Source organism: Calonectris borealis, chromosome 11 (assembly GCF_964195595.1).
Source record: "Calonectris borealis chromosome 11, bCalBor7.hap1.2, whole genome shotgun sequence".
NCBI lineage: Eukaryota > Metazoa > Chordata > Aves > Procellariiformes > Procellariidae > Calonectris > Calonectris borealis.
The window spans coordinates 15655716-15672920 of NC_134322.1; the positions used below are offsets into that span (position 1 = coordinate 15655716).

The window sequence follows — 17205 nt, forward strand, 5'->3', positions numbered from 1 at the left end:
CTGTAAGTAGGCCCCACTCGCCGTGCGAGCGAGCGCAGCTGTCAGTTCGGCGTGCAGGGACGGCGGGCGCGGCGCTTGGTAGGCCGTGACAGGCGGTCAGGCCTTTCCCTTGCGGTACAGTCGATCACAAGCACCAGATCACTCCACACAACCGCATGGCCAAACTAAAGCTAGGGAAAGCTCTACCCAAAGTTAATATTAAATACAAACAACTGAGAATATAATGCAGAGTCTGTGCGCCTGTGTTTTCATTGTGGTTTTTCATAGCCATTTACCCAGTGGGTTAAACAACATAATCAAATATATGATCCACTGTTCCAAACCTTTACTGAATAAAACATTCCCGTTACTTTCAGTGGGACATCGCAAAACTGCCAGACAAGGCCTTAACTGGGCAGTGAAGCCACAGTCGCTAGAGAAAACAGTCCTGGAGCACAGTACCGCGAAGAGCTGCATTTTCACTCAGAATTTGCATATGAAAATTTCTGAATCAAAAGGTGACTAAGAAATTCAGTTTTTCTCATACCTTTTTGTCTACAGTGCTCTCTCACCCTGGCCAACATCTGTTTTAATAATGCTCCTGAGTTTAGATTTTCTTTTTTTCTTAAGTTTTGATGTCCATTCTACCCTAACTAAAAAAAAAGAAAGTGTGATTCTTCCTTTAGTAAAATATGAATATATTTCTAGTGAATTTTGAAGATAAATAATGGGAAAGTACTTAACCAAATGTAATCTATATCTCTCAACTTTTCCAGCCCATGCTTCTCACAACTTACTGTTGGTGCCATCAGCCATAGCTGCCTTCAGACATTCTCAATTTATTTCATGTAAATTCTCTCTCAAATATAGATATTTTTAAGAAGAATAATTGAAATGTCCTTCTCCTTGTGAAGCTTAAGCTCTAAAGATTTGACTACTCTGTTAGCTGGGAAAATATTCTGTTCATTTTCACTACTATCTTTAGCCTTGAGATGCTTCCAAAGTACTTTGAAACCTCAGAGAAGTGAAGAAAAAAATTAAACATTAGTAATTAAATAATTGCTGCTTAGTGATTATGCCATTAAATCATTTGCTTATTACAGTTTAGTAATTAAACAATTATTAAACTATCCCATCCTGCCAAAGTAGGAGGAAAAAAGAAAGAGAGGAAGAAATATTCTTGGTATTTGGCAGAAGATGGAGAAAAATAATGGGAACTAGAGAGGGGAACTTATTTTAGGCAGAAGTGACTGGGAAGAGAGAGGTATAGTCCGGTTATTTGAAACATGTATTTTCAACTACTCATTTACCTGCTGAGAAATCATTGCAGGTGTTGTTTCTAAAGCAAGATAAATATCAAAAGAATATTAAGATTACAAGGTAAACGTGGAAAAATTGTGAAATAACAGAATTAAGATCAACTCTGCACATATAATTTATTAAATTTGTGCATTCTGAAGGTGCACAATTGCATACTGTCTGTTCTGCAAGACCCCTGCCTAAGTCCTTGGACAAACTGGTTTGAATATCATGTTTTTGCATCATCCCACAAAGCCATAGGAGCAAAGCAAGTTTACCAAGTGAGAATTAATAAGTGTTCACAACTTTGAAACTCACAAGTGAATGAGGGATAGTAAATAGCTCCTATAATTACAAAAAAATAGTTCTTTCCAAGGCTCCCTTGGTTTATAGATAAGCATTTTGGCTAAGCTTAGTAGATAGTTAATGAGAGTGCCCTAAAACTTTGTGTTGTAACAAATAAATGGTGACTAACTAAAGAAAAAAGTAGAAAGTTTAATGAGATCTGAAAAAGCTCTTTATAAAGAAGAGACTGAAAACTCAGTGTACTGCGATATAGGTGAGCTGTGTCTCCTTGACATTAAGATGTGAGACTTCATAGACTGCATCAACAATGAAGGTGCCCTTCTAATGTTCCTCATCAGCCATGGGAATGACATGGGAGGTGCTGGGGTAGGAGGAAATAAAATCGGGGATTCTTACCCTCCACATTTAGCAATAGTCCTTGGCAGTTATCATTGCAGTGAGCCAGCAGATCAGGCAATTAAAGAACATACTCCTCTGTGGTGTCCTTGCAATAAGAATAGGCAGATGCACCACACAGGAGGATTTTATCTCTTATAGGAGAAGCCAGTATGATGGAAGACATGCAGTACTTTCAAATGCAGTCTAAAAAACTGCAAGTTCTGGAGATGCCAGCCAGAATTAAGTACCATGAAGGAAGGCTGCATTATATGTAAAAGGAGGTACTGATAAGGTAACAAGAGGTTTTAGGAGGACCATGCCTGAAAACTTACAGAGAAAACTTACAGAGAAAACTGCAAACATACGATACACTCTAAAAGAGAAACTTAGCAGAAGCTGATTACAGAGAACAATTGTATTTCATGCAGTTGGGCAGCATGCATGCACTGTTGGCTACAGTAGTAAAACTGAGCTTGAAATCTAACTAGTCTGAATTATTTCATCTTAGATCTACTGGCCTGTGACTTAATTACTAAAGAGACATTCCTTTCCCTTCTGAGAGTTATTGACAGTAATCTCTCATCAGTTTCTGTTTTTTGTCTGAAAAGCATTGTCTGTGCCAGAGGAATCAATTGATTGCAATATGCCTCAATGGTCCAAAATGCTTCTATTGCTTGCTGCAGGTTAAAAAAAGCCTGCAAATAAAAGTGAATTGCATTTGTAACTAAAGACACTTGCTAACATGGACTAACATGGATGCATGGATGTAGGCAACTAGACACATTGATACTGTCAACTCTGGCAGCTGTTAGACCTGCCAGTCCAGTCAAAAAACAGTCTGTTAGCTGTTTGTGTTTTGCTTCTCCACTGCCACTCTTTTTCTTACCCCCCAGCAAAAAAAAATGTAATGATAGATTCATAGATTCATTCTAAGTGTAGATTCTCTATATTGTTACTGTGATCTGCCCCTTCTGCTCTGCAGGTCTTTTACTTCTGTTTCTCAGTTGTAAATTGCCCACTAAACTATTATTTGTAATATCCCCACATCACCCTGTATCAACCACTGATGAATTAACAGACAACAGTCTCATTTTGACAAGGCATACAGAAGTTTATTAAGAAATAGCAGAAACTGATAGCTGTATTGCTCACAACACCAGGGGGTATAACTTATTTCCTGTCTTGAGTCCTCTGACTTTATGCTGGTAGAGGAACGAGTGCAATAAGTGAGAGATTATGAATACAACTATCAACTTTATTCTGCAACCAGCAGTTGTTCATATTGTTCTTATTTTACTTACCATGTTCAGGCATTTTGAGGCAAGAGTGTCAGTCAGCTAGGCATGACGATTTTGCAATTGAGATAGGCAAAGGGGGGGCAAATTGGAAACCAAAGCATGTCTTCTCAAGTAGTAATTAATAACTAGAGACAAGCAAGTTGCAAGACAGCAGTTGCTCTTGATTGCTTCAGCTCAAATGTTAACAAAAAAAATCCTCATACTGATTCATAGAGACTAGAAAAGAATTAGGCAAGCAAATGTCTATGTGTCGTTGATTTCTGTAACCAAAAGGCTCAGTATAATAATTCTCAAGATAGTCATCCATTTTTCTCTTATGGAAAAAAAGCTTGGGGCTAGGGAAAAAAAATCCTCATACTCTTTTATATCATTTAGTAAGTCTTTAAACAATGCAAAAGCTGGATGATTACTTTTCACCCTGGCACCATACTTTTTAACTTGTTGATCCTTTTGATTTTTAACCACAGCCATCCCACCCTTATGTAGCTAAAAGGCAAACATTCCATCAAGGTTTTCAGCAACACAAATAGTTTGGTTGAACTGCTTTATATTTCCAGATCAAGGCCAAAGAGCTAGATAGTGGGAAACCAGCAAATGTAGTTGATACTTTAGAAACCTTGCTATGCAAGAACAGCAAAATGTGTGCTTAAAGCATAAAAACTACCTTACCTCTTACCACGAAATCGTAAGACAAGCTAGTTTTATTAATCTGTAGTTGCAGGCTAATTTGGAAAACCTTTAACCATGCCATTAAAGATTCACAAAATCAGATATACATTACAAATTACGTTATCTTTGGATTAAGAATTTATAAAGAAATTCTTAGAACTATTGGTATTGACATTCGTCTTAGGAAATCCATTTTGCTACTATGATGACCTAACCAGTTTCACTAGATGATTGAAAGAGTCTTCACTTCCCCAACTCTCTCCACAAATAATGGATGCAAATGGGGGGATAGTATCCAGAGAAAAGGAATTCACATTTCTTAACTGAAGCAGTGACAGATATGACCATAAACTATTTGTGCAAGCCTCTTACAAGTTCATAGGTTTATAGATTACATAAACATGGGGATCAATTAAGCTATGACCAGCATGCAGATACCTCTGTCATAGAACTTGGAGGTTGGTGCAATAGTGCCAGCAGTGTTCTAATTGAAGGAAACTGCCATATACAAAAAAAGTGACAGGGAATTTAAATAGGGGTCATGAATTTACCTGCATAGAAATACAAACAGAGTACTAGGAGAACATAAAGTTACCAAACTTTTCAGGAAAACAGAACTTTTACAGATTAAAACTTTACAGTACATTTCATCAGATGTCCCTTTCTGCTCTGCTGATACTAAAATATCTTTTATGTAATTTTCAGGTTGATATTTAAAAATGAATTTTTTCTTCACTATTGATTTAGTAATCAAAATTAATATTTGGTAAGAGTGGTTGAAGAGTAAAGAAGTTTATAGTATGTTTTGAAAAGTCTTGACCAGAATCCTGAAAAACAAATTTTATATGTGGCTTGAGTTTAACATAATGCTGCCTTATAATTTACATCAAAGTTTACTTCGTCAGAGTTACCTAGGAAGACTGTGAAGTCCCCATCACTGAAGATTTTTAGAGTAAGTCAAAACATGTCAGAAGCAGACTTGGTACATTTAGTGCAACGAAGCTAATGGGGGAAACGCTACTAAACAACCGTGACAAATATACCTAATGATGGATGATTTTTTAAAAAACCCAACAGAATGAGGACTCCGTGTTGTGTCTGGTCACTATTTGAATGTAATCTGGAAATCAGAGTGCGATTGTCTAGTTTTGGTTTTGTATGTCAGTAAAAAACCTACAGCAGAGTGAGGGAGTCTTTCTCATTAGCATTGAAGTTATGGGTTTGTTTAATATTATTTGTTATTCTTAGAGGCACTATGCACATACAGCAAGTACCAACCTGTATGACATTGCAATTGGAGCTGCTGCCAAAATTTTATTAGAATGGAGATGTTCAGATGGGAAGCCTGTGACTATGAGTGCACAAACGATACTAAATGAACATCTGCAAAACAAACACTATTCAACACATGTATGGTTTACTCAAGTATACACGTATTCCATAAGGTATGCTTGTAAAATTGATTGCATTAGTCTGCTGTGGTTTGTTGTTACAGTATCATACCTTCAGGAATTTGGCACAAGTATAAACACTAAGGGGTGATCTAATCTGTTTATAACATTATTTTATAATGTTTGTTAGGCGTATATAACATATTTATACTTTCCTTTTTGAGACAATATGAAAAGTCTAACATTCAACCCTGAAGAAAGCATAAGCTTCCAGTCTTTTAAACTTCACAAGTATGCTTCTGTAAATTAAGGAAAAAACCCCAACCCAAACCATAAATTGTCTTTTTAAACACTTCCAACATACCATCGTGCAGAATAATAATAATAATAAAAAAATTAACATCTAGGAGAGTCAGTGTCTCTTCAGTATGCATGTATTTCTCCTGTCAACATTACTCAAACTCATCAGACGAGAAGTTACAAGAAATGTTTGAATTGGATGAGCTCTATCAGATTGAAAATGGCTACAAACAGAGCCATTGCTATTACAAATCTGGTTTGTTTATTTGGATGCAAAAGAAAAATATTTCTTAAAAAAATTTTGTTTCCAGAAGCTTTTCATGGTGACTTTAGGTTAAAATAAAGTTAGTAGATTAACATTAAGAAATAAGCCTTGAAATAAGTTAATTTTCATTTAAGAAATTGATTTTAGAAAAATGATACTATGTACATCCGTTTATCGCAACTATTCATCAAGTTCTCAGATCAGAGACACAGGGCATACACCTTGTCTATTGGATTCATTTTTATAATTCACCTTAGAACAAATTCAATCCTAGATGTCAACTACTGTGTGTACTCCACATAGTAGAGAAAATCCAAGCAAATAACTACTTGGTTTAGCCTTTGCGTCCACTTCTACTCAATTAAGTAATTTGGTAGTGAAGAACATTGTTCCACTGGGTTGATGCCAGACATTGTTACATTACTTGGCAGAAGCCTTAAATAGCATGAAAAGTGACATAATACCAAGTCAACATATGCCCCAGAGACAGTTGTTGAAAAATGACACTACTGGGTAAAGTTTACAGTCATATTTTCTGCTTTTTTTAAAAAAAAGGGAGTGATGTATATTTATTGGAGGAGTTGTCTTATTGACAGCAATTGCCAGAGCATAGTGACAACAACTGCTATACTGCAAGAGTCTTACTGCTAGATTGGTTTCTCTCTCTCACAAACCTGGTCAGAGAAAGAAAGGGTGTTGTACGTTACTTTGCCAAGATATTCTAATTCATTAGAATATTGTGAACAGGTATTCAGTAGCATGTGTCCTTGTTAACAGGAAGTGAAGATTTCTCCTATGATGCTTCCTTTTGTTGTGATTTGTAAAAATTAACTCATTATGCAAAATATTAGCCATTCTTCATATAGGATCCCCCAAGCAAACTACATTGTGTTGGGCAGACAAAAAGAAGATAATTCCTTCCAAAAAAGAAAAGAACAAAAAAAGTGAGTTAAAACTTACAGAAGTACAATGCTCCAATGCGGCCTTTAAACTATTGCAGATAGTACTGGAAGTGATAAATGATGCATCTGCTTTGAAAAACATAAAATACATTGTGTCACAATGAGTTGCTATCAGGAAGATTTTAAAAATACCTGAAGAATAAACATAGAAACATATCAGCTCCTAAGCAATAAGTATTTTCTCATCATTCAAAAGAAAGGAACTAATAATACAGAAATAAATAAAGAAAATCTGTTAAATATAATATTCCTTTAGTAAAATATTATTCAGAATTTCTGCTGAGGTATCAGCAACTCTGGGCAAATCACTGTAAGGAGAAAGTGGCGCACTTTTAGATTGTTAGATTTCTTTATATTCTTTACAAATAATCATGTATTTGCCTGGCAGTTTCTGGTCATAAAACTAGAACTGAAACTGATTTCTTGGCATTATCATCACATCTGTAACATGTGTCCATGAATTCTGAGAAAGTCTGTGCCAATAACTGATTTTTATTTATCAGATTGGCTGCCAAACTCAAAGAAAAGGAAGTATTAGGATAACAAAACAGAAAACAATGGCGATTGCTGTCTTCTCCACTAGCCAATTAGTTTACAGTCTGTAAGGGGAGACCCCTTATTAGTCCTAGAATCAACACTTCTCACAGGTCTGATCTAATCAGAGTTTTGCAGGGTATTTGGGGTGCTCTTCTCTGATTTAGCTGATCCACTTTAAGAATGTGGAATGTCTATCTGAACCTCCCCAGTTCCTGGTTTACGCATCAGGCTTGAGTCATTCTGACTCAGTGAACACTCATGTGGAACAAAATGAGAGGTTTATGCCAAAATCCCTACTAGTCTGAGTGAGCGGATCTCCTCAAACAGGAGAGGGAACTAGGCAGAGGTCTTCTCTGCCTAGTGCATTCTCCTAGATGAATGCACTGGTGCCTGGACTTTTGGATGAAAGGCAGCATCACTTCCACCTTCCTTTTCTTGCTTATGAATCCAGCCAGTCACGTCCTAGGGTTTTGCATTCACACTGCTTTATGAAGTTTAGGAACCATCAAAAGAAAGTGTCGGCCTCTCTAAAACATTATATTTATTTCATGTGAAAACTGTATCATTGCCTTCCCTTAAACTGCATTTTTTGCCAGGTTCTATTGAGAACAGTCTCTAGAAGATTAACATTTTCTCTTCAGTTTTAGAAAGTTCTTCCTCAGCATATGAATGATAACTTTAAAATGGTAGAATTATATATTTTTAAAAACCTTGTTTAAAAAAAAATGTGTTGGGTTTTTTTTGTCATAAGTTTTCTGATCCACTGACTGCTTTTTATAAAGTCTGAGGCTGCCCAACAGCCCTTGTATCTACACAGCTATTTCCTTTTTGCCTCAATATTCAGCAGAGTCGACTTGTTTATCTTTCCTTCAGGCTCCCTCATGCTGGGCATATAGTGTTCTTAGCAGGAATTATTGTACTCCTTGAAGAAAACGTAAGAAACAAAGCTGTGAGCAGCAACTCTAAAACAGAATTAATACTGTCAGAGCTCTCCATCGTCTCCAGATTCTTGAATATTTGGTCCTTGACTAAAATTTAGCCAGTTTGTAGTTCCCTTGCCAAATTACAAAGCAGAATGCACGCTTCCTATCTGGACTACGTGTGTCTGGCAGCCACATAATATGTTTGTACTTCAATCAAAATGCAAAAGTCCATCTGAATACCACAGTGATGCATACTTCATTGGTGTTAATATTGACTTAGCTCTGAAGCAGACAAGGCAATCATTTGCTGTGCAATATCTGAGATGTTCTAAATAGCTTGACTGAAAATCATATTTTTGATGTGGATATGTGGAGGAGGGATCAAAAATTCATATAAAGAATATAATTTTTATTTATTCCTGTACATTTGAATAGTAGTATTAACATGACATTAAATTTGGTAGGAACGTCCATAAGAAATGGATTTTTTAAAAAATGTGATTTCTTAAAGATTAAACTTCCATTTGGCTTCTTAGAGGTATTTAGCCTAGTTTACTAAGGAAAGGAGATTTGTGCAATCACATATGTGCCTCATTAATAGGTTTTGAGCACATAGGCTGATTTGAGACAAATTTGATAAAGGGGTAAATATACCTTTAAAGTAATTAAGAGCTTCAAATTTTTGTAAAAATAACTGCTGGGTAGAGAGTACCCATACTGAGAGTTAGAATGAAGAGACACTCATTCTATCTAGGAGAGAGATCTGAGGAATGCCACAACTGTGGCTGCCATCAGTTTGCAAGCAAGAGCCAGGTTTGATTTGTTGTGATTCTCACAGACCTGGGTTAACAAAGGGAATTATTATTATCCCAGTAACTCCTGAATTCTGAGGGCAAGGATGGCACATGAGCAATTGGAGTCTGAGTTGGCTCCCAAAGCACAGTTAGAGTCCAAGTGACAGTCTGTGTCATTCTATCACCTCTTTAAAATTTATTAGCTGTTTATCACAAACAGAATTATTCTGCTGACTTGTGTATTACTTTTCTGCATCCTACAAGTATTCTTAAAATAATAATAGTCTTACTTAAGTCTTAAACTAGAACTTACGGCTGTTTTTGCATTACACAGCATACGGAAGAGGGAGGGAGGACACCATTTCTGTGCTAACCTCACTTCAAGTTGATTATCTTTGTTCTCTTTCCTTTTTCTCAACACCCCATAGTGCTCCATTTCCTCTCAATATGCACTGTTATGATCCCAGCTTCCAGTGTTGCATAAGTGCATAAAACTAATGAAAATATCCTTTAATTTCTCTCTTCCCATTCTGTGTATGGCCAATGTTACTTTTCATGCCAACTATACTAAAGATAATAGTTCTGTGTTGTAGACCCACATAATGGGCTGGTAGCAATGGAGACCAACATAGCATCAGAGCCTGTAGCAAGGAAGGATTGTAGAGTTAAACCTTAAACAACGGAGAGTTATAGGAAGGTGAAGTTTGATGGATGCTTTTTTGATCTGAGTGATGATTTACAGAGAAATTGGAATTTTCATATGACATTGCGTTAATAGTATTGCATTGGTACCATCTGAAAATTCTTGGGGCCTAGGACCACAGAAATGCCATTCTGGTGTCCCAACAGCTAAAAAATAACGTTTAGTTATATGAACACGCAGTATTAAATCACAAATAACAATGCTATGGCAATAAAATCCATCCTAACAAACAATACAGGTAAGCAGAGGCTGCACAGAATTCTTCAAGGGATCTTGATCATAACATTCTGCAGCCCACAGATTTCTCTAACAAGTTTTTTTTTATGTGCCTGCAGCAGACATTCGCAGGGTGATTTCCTTAATTGTGCTAATATATTAGTACAAATCTATGTAAAAAATATTTTTATCTAGTCCTTAAATATCTAGCAAAACACTGAAGCCCTAAACAATTTGTGGTTTGTATTTAATTCCATTGTCACAAGCAAAAGATGTCAGACTAGTAGTTTTCTCTAGTGTCCCACTTCTAGTATATGGTTTCACCGGGAAGCATTAACAATGAATCAGTCAACTGCTGTGCTTTTATTTAGACAGGTGGAGTACAGGTATTAAACTTCTACAATAAACAGATGCCTATCTGAACTTGACAGAATTTTAAAAAATGGTCTTTTTTTCATGTTTTCTAAACTAATGTGAACACTGTGCATATCCTTTACTACAAGCCAGGATTACTCATCAGATCTGCCAGTCCCCAAAATTACTTTTTTAAAAGGCCATGTACAAGTCAGTAAAAACCAGCTCATCTCTTTGAAGGTTTGAGACAGGCTAATATTTTACTTTTCAGGAAAGATAAGGATGAAATATCAGGAAGCAGTGGTATGTATGGAGCAGTGATACTTAAAGGCAGCCTTCTGTTCAGAATTATTATTCTAGAGAAGACTGTCACATAGTGCTGCGACTTAGGTTACCGGCATTGACAAAAAGTTAATTTTAAATAAAATAATCTTCTGGAAGTTAGCCAAGTGGAATTGACTTACAAATTTAACAACACACCTTGCTTCTATCAATATATGCTGTGTGGACTAAAACTGCAACCTTCAGCTTGACAAAATCTAAGTTAGCTCTAAAATGCCAATAACCTGACAAAAAATGCACCTGTGAAAAATTAGGCATTAATTATAAATAGTCTCTAGTGGCTTAAGCTACAGGACTGCTCTTTTAGTTCAGTAGCAAAGTAGTCACTTGGGAAACTTGTGATACAATTTTAGAGCAGTTTCTCAGATGAGTTTTCTATTTCACCAGCTAATTGAAAACAATTTGCAGAAGCAACCACATTCATTCACATTGTTAACCACTTAATGATCTATAATAGGGGAAAAGATCCTGCTCCCATGGAATCATATAGTCATATAGTTCATTTAGACTATTTTCAATTTGGTATTATTTTGGAGAGGAATAAAATGTAACCACCTGATAAACTTATCCTTTTAAACATCAGAAATATTTAAAGCAATATACTTCCAGAGTCCAAACCAGATATTCTTGTGCCCATTAACAGAACATAGCTTCCTCACCATATATAAATCCAATATTGTGCTAATTGGATTAAAAAAATGTTTAATTTTACTGATTTCTGTATTATATTAAAATAAAATGTATTTAAGTTAAAAAGGTTTCTGCATTGTCTTTTTCCAGATATTTACTGTTTTGATTGCATTTCTACTCAAGAATTTTACTTTAAAAGTGGTAACTGAACATAGATGGCTAACATTATTGTAAAACCTTGAATAGCATTGTAAATCAGAAGACAGGTAAACTAACTGAACAATATTACAGAAAAAGCAGAAACTTGATGCCTTAGATGTCAGAAATGTGTTTTCTATAAATAAATTGAATTACTCAAAAGGATGTGTGTTGGACAAGAATTGCTTCCATGTGGAACCACTGCCAGGATTGGGACCTTTGCCAGCTCCTTGGGATAGGATTAATTCTTTTGGGCATTTTTACAGTTTCCAGAATGGAACTTTGAAAGTCATTATGATGAACTGATCAGCTCTAGGTACGCTTTTGCACTGATCAGTTATCTTTGGGTATAAAGCTGAATATTAATGGAATACACAATATTTACAGAAACAGTAATAGTGTCAGTAATCATTAATATCTGTGGCACTAATCAGGATCTTCATAATTTTGTACTTTTCAGAAGTAGTGGAAAATGTTTTGGAAATGAAGTAGACTACAGCTATGAGAGTGCAATTTATGTGTGCCCGGACCTAGCAAAAAAACAAAGATAATGTAAAAGTACAAGGGAAACTTTTGCATTCCTTTACTTTTTCAGTGTTTTGTTTTGTTTTGTTTTTTCTGGGATGGGTAGGTTAGTAAGGCTCTGAGTGACTGAACACAGCCCTCAGAGCAGAATAGGATTAAATTCTTTTTAAGTTAGCTATTTATAACTATAGAAATCCTAGTTTGCTACAATGCAGTCCTGGTTCTTTTTGTGGGAAAACTGGGAGCAAATGTTTGTGGGAGAATGGGAGGCAAATGTAAAGAGTAACTATTTATTTCTGAGAAAAAAAGAATCTGGGGGTTTGCCCAAGAGTAGAACAGTTCTATTCCAGTTATATAGTTATATAGTTTCAGGGGGGTATTCAAGACTGCAAAAACATACGTTGAAGGAAAAAAAAAATATTTAGATTGATAATAATTTCTATTTTAATAGCTTCTGTCTCAGTAATTAAAAAATCTAAAGTAAAAGATTGTATAGTATTAATAAAAATCTACACTTGACAATAAAAGAGAATATGAATTTTTTTTTTTAAAATCAGATCTTGATCTGATTGAAAACTGTTCTAAGCCTAACCCTCCATGGTTAGGCATCTCCTTAACATAGAGCTTCTGACTGGAATGTTTTCCAGGCAGAGGGACAGACTGTTGGCCTATGTCTGGTTTCCTAATACTGAGTTAAAAAATTACAGTCCTACATATTCACAGATTGAAATTTATATTCCTAGTACCTGCAAGTTTAAGAGCCACATAATAACATAAAATCTATTTGTGCTTTTATTAGAGGAGATTTATTGTAGAAATCTTTGTTTTCCAAATCAGCAACCTCATTTTTCCTCCAAACTTAAATTTTAGAGGATACCAAGAAAACGATATCAGATGCCATAAATTAAAATCCTGTCTGAAGAGAAGTGAGTGAAGCAACTAAATTAAGCAACTAGAAATTAAGGCAGATTCAGAATAGCAATAGTTCTAATGACATCAGTCTTGAGTTATGGTTTTCTTTTATGAAATATTCCATATAGATGTAGGGCAAAGCATCTTCAGAATTTTTTCATAGTGAAAAAACCAATTTATTTAGTACTCTTTCTTGCTAACTACTTTTTTCTTTTCATCAGTCCTGAAGAAATTAATCATCCATATGTAGCATATTGCAACTTAATTGCATTTCCTGATTCCCAGTAGTTAACAATCAATGTTAAGAACACCCTGCATCTGATTTCCATGTTTTTGTGAAAACCAAGATCTTAATTAGACTTCATTCTCACTATTTGAGAAATACTTTAATTCTTTCACCATTTTCAAGGAAACCACCTCTTCAATGCAAACATTATGCTTGGTTTCTGATTATTCTTGTTGTACTTTTTTTATAAGGTTTATTGAGAAAGTGTACGTTATGAGAATTGTAAGGAATGCTCTTTGAAATAAGTTTTCTTTTTGACTAGTGGATGGCTTAGATACTATCCTGGCTGTGTAGCTGTCAGTTAGACACAACCTCAAAACGAGGGTGAAGAACACAGTGAGGAAGAAGGGCCTCAGTTAATGAGGAAGAAAGCTTTAAAAATGCCCTTGATATGCTTTATATCTGCAGCGGTCAAGATACAGAAGAATAAGAGATGGCTGAATGGAAGCTAGAGCTCAGCAGATAGCTGGTCTGTGACAGTGCCTAACGGAGGTGAAAGAAGATAACATGTGAGATGAAAATCAGCTTCTGCAGCAGCAGTCCCAGATAGACTGTTGTGATTTACAGAGCAATCAAGACTGTAGGAACCACTGACCTGATCTTTGTCTCTGATGGAGCTGAGAACAACTGGCAGCAGAAAAGAAGGTGGGTAGTTTATTGTTGATTAGGCAGTGCTCTTGCTTTTACTACACAAGATGAACCATGTACTTCACTTTGCTCCAGCAACTCACAAATAACTTCATTTCATGTTCTTTTTGACCACTGTATAATAAATTCTACTTATTCTTAATGCAGCCTACCTCTATGGTTGCTGCTAATTTATTTCTCTGTCATATGAGTAACTCTGTTGGTTTCACCAGCTCTTCTATAAAGAAAATCTGACTTTGTCATGATCTTCCCCTTCCCAGCTGGTTTAACATTGGTAGAGCTTGATCTGTAAGACAGCCCTAAGTACGTTGCTGGCTTTTCTCCGCATATCTGCCTATGAGCAGTGAATGTTTTGGGCTGCTGTTCTATTTTTATATCTTGCTTATATCAAAATTCCACACTGATTTGCTACATTTTTGAAGTGGCCAACAAAATTTTAATTTCAACCATTGCAAATATACTGCCAACCTAGAATTAGCTCTTTCAGTGGGAAAAGCTTACCTTAGAAGACATAAAGTACTTATCCTTCTTTTTCTTTCCATCCCCTTGTAAACAAAAATCTATGTTTTGCTTACACCATGGGTATCTTTTTTCAAAACCACCAGTGCCAAGTGAATAATCTAGGAGGCTTTCCACCCCTGTGTTCTTGCACTGACTACCAGATATTATAATAATCTTCATTCGGTGTCTTAACACATGAACAAAAGATCTCACTACATGATTCTCAAAGTCTTAAACCATAATGTTTTGTACTATTCCATTTCAAATTAGAGTATTTCTCTATACACCTTCAGCAGAGTCTGACCTTTCTCTAAGAATATTAGAAAAATTGGTTTAAAATGGTGAGCAAAGAACCCAGAATACTCTGAGGGGCATTATAATCTGCAAGAAAAATATCCCATACAATAAAATATTAAATCAAACTTACTTTCTGTTGATGAACACCAACCAAAACCTAAATGGTCTTTTCAATTTTAGGGCGTAATCAAACTGATCATTTTGTACACCAGTATATCTTTGAATAAGATGTGGACTTACTGTGTTAAAAAGAAGATGGAGAAAGACTTTTTTCACTGGTGTTCATGTATAATAATCTAAAAAGACTGTATTGAGATCTCGCGAATAACACTTGCAGACCTATGACTGCTTGAGGAATTCAGTTCCATCTGTATGCTCTACTAAGGTCTCTTTGCTACAGGTACATTATACATTTTATGATACTAAAGAGGATAACAATGCAGCATGCAACAAGGGCACATTGCTAATAATCCCATTCCCATTAAATATTTAGAATTCTGTCATATTTCATAATCGGAACATAGAAGTAACAAATTAGAACAACTCCATGCTGATGAAAATGACTGATTAAGTATTAAAAGCTGTGAGAGGAAGCTATTGCTTGAAAACAAAATCCTCAAAGGGAGAGAAAATATGCAGTTGCAGTAAGTTCTAAATGTTTTTTTCCCCCTTGATTTTTTTTGTTTTCCTATTGCAGTATTAGGACAAGAGCAGAAATTCCTGAATGCTACGCTGTCTGTAATATTGAAAGAAATAATTTGATCTCTGTCATGTTCTCTCATCTATAAAATTGAAATATTACTGCTTATATAGGCTCAGGGCAGTTCTCATCAGAAGTGGTAAACCTTAGTACTTACCCCTTAGTTTGCAGTGATGCCCCTTAGGTTTTGCACCGAGTCAGACCCTGACATAAGTAATAGCAGCTCTAATGCTATTCCAATTGAAGCGATGGATACGACTCTTTGGCTCTGTAGCTGTTACCACATCATGAGATTGGAACTATTCATGACAAATTGTATAGTACTAACAGCGAGAGCTACGGCCCCAGCAGGCTCCAGTAAAGAATGTATTTGAGCTTCCCTCAGCTCTCAAGACAGTTTTTAAAGGTTTAGCCAGAGATCCTAACAAGCAATAGAGAGCTACAAAGCTATGTCCACTGTTTGGCAGCACCTACATGGGAGAAGGGGAGCAGGATCTGAAAGACATGGGAGAATGCCAGTGAAATCTCCACCATTTAAACCACCCTCATTTCTGTTTGCTCTGTGCAGTAAGATCAGAGCAAAGCAGACAGGCTAAGGCTGGGTTTCACAAGTGTTGAATAATACTGGTTATAACTTTGGATGACAAAACATTGCCCATTTTCCTTTTCTGAAGGAAATAGATATAGAAGCACTAGCAATTACAAGTTATAACTACTTTCTAGGTCATCTTTCTACTAACAGATCAGTTATCGGTAATCAAATTTGAACTGTTTTCTTACAAAGTAGTTGCACCAAAACTCGGCCATAACTCATATATGCCTTTGTAGGGGTCTACAAAGTAGATGAAAGTAAAATATCCCCGAATATAGTGTAGTAGTTGGATATTCCAGAAGTTTAGGAATATTCTTGCACCTATATTTTAAATCTTATGTCAGAAAATGCTGAAGTATTTCCAAAGGACAAAAGAATACCATTTTTAGTATCAGCTATCCAATGGATTTTACACTGTATGAACAAGTTGTGGACAGTTGACAAAATTATTCTATACTTTACTTCTTTTGACTTCCGACTTTAGCCTTCTTCAATCTGGAGTACCAGTATTTTCAGATTAGTATTTTGTATCTGAACTTTAGCAATAGAACTAAAACCAGTTAAGATCCTTTATATTAAATCACAAATCATACCCAGTGTTAATTTGATATGGTGCAGCACAGAGATGTCTACAAGTAGTGACTGATTCAATACTATCCATAACACATTCTTCTATCACATGCTTCTTTAGTCTGCATACATAGATGGTGTGGATTTCCTGGAATTTTGATGTACACGTTAAGATTTCTATTTAGAGCATTTTTTTACATGTTTACTTGCTTTGCTTAATTTGAGAAGAACTATTTTTAAATTTAAGATTTGCTGAATTAGGCTTTAAATCTCTTACACTCTCAACCAAAAAAGCTGATAGTCTTAGACACTCATGGCATGTTAAATAGCTGTTGGATGGTGGTCTTCAGGCACAGTCAGACATCCTCTCCTTAGCATTATGTTAATGTCCCACAAGCTTTTTGAGTAGTGTAAGAATTTCAAATACTGACTCTCAGCACTTGATCTATTGGGTGTTCTGGTTATGCCTGTGAATTAGATAGATCAAATATAATGATGGAAGATTTATAAATGCTTGTGTAACATAGCAAAAAGACTTCCTAAGAAACAGGGTAAATCCCTGGGCCAGTGTAGGCAAAACTCCAATAATATGGCCAAGCAACTACTGATTAGTTGTAGCTACTAACCAAC

At 35.7% G+C, this 17205-nt stretch overlaps 1 long non-coding RNA gene across 1 annotated transcript; it reads left to right on the forward strand.

Annotated features, from left to right (window-relative positions):
- Nucleotides 1–359: 359 nt before the first annotated feature.
- LOC142086758 (uncharacterized) lies at nt 360–14953 on the forward strand. Its single transcript, XR_012675241.1, has 3 exons — nt 360–497; nt 13676–13912; nt 14894–14953. It is a non-coding gene; the product is annotated as an uncharacterized LOC142086758 (long non-coding RNA).
- The last annotated feature ends 2252 nt before the right edge of the window (nt 14954–17205 follow it).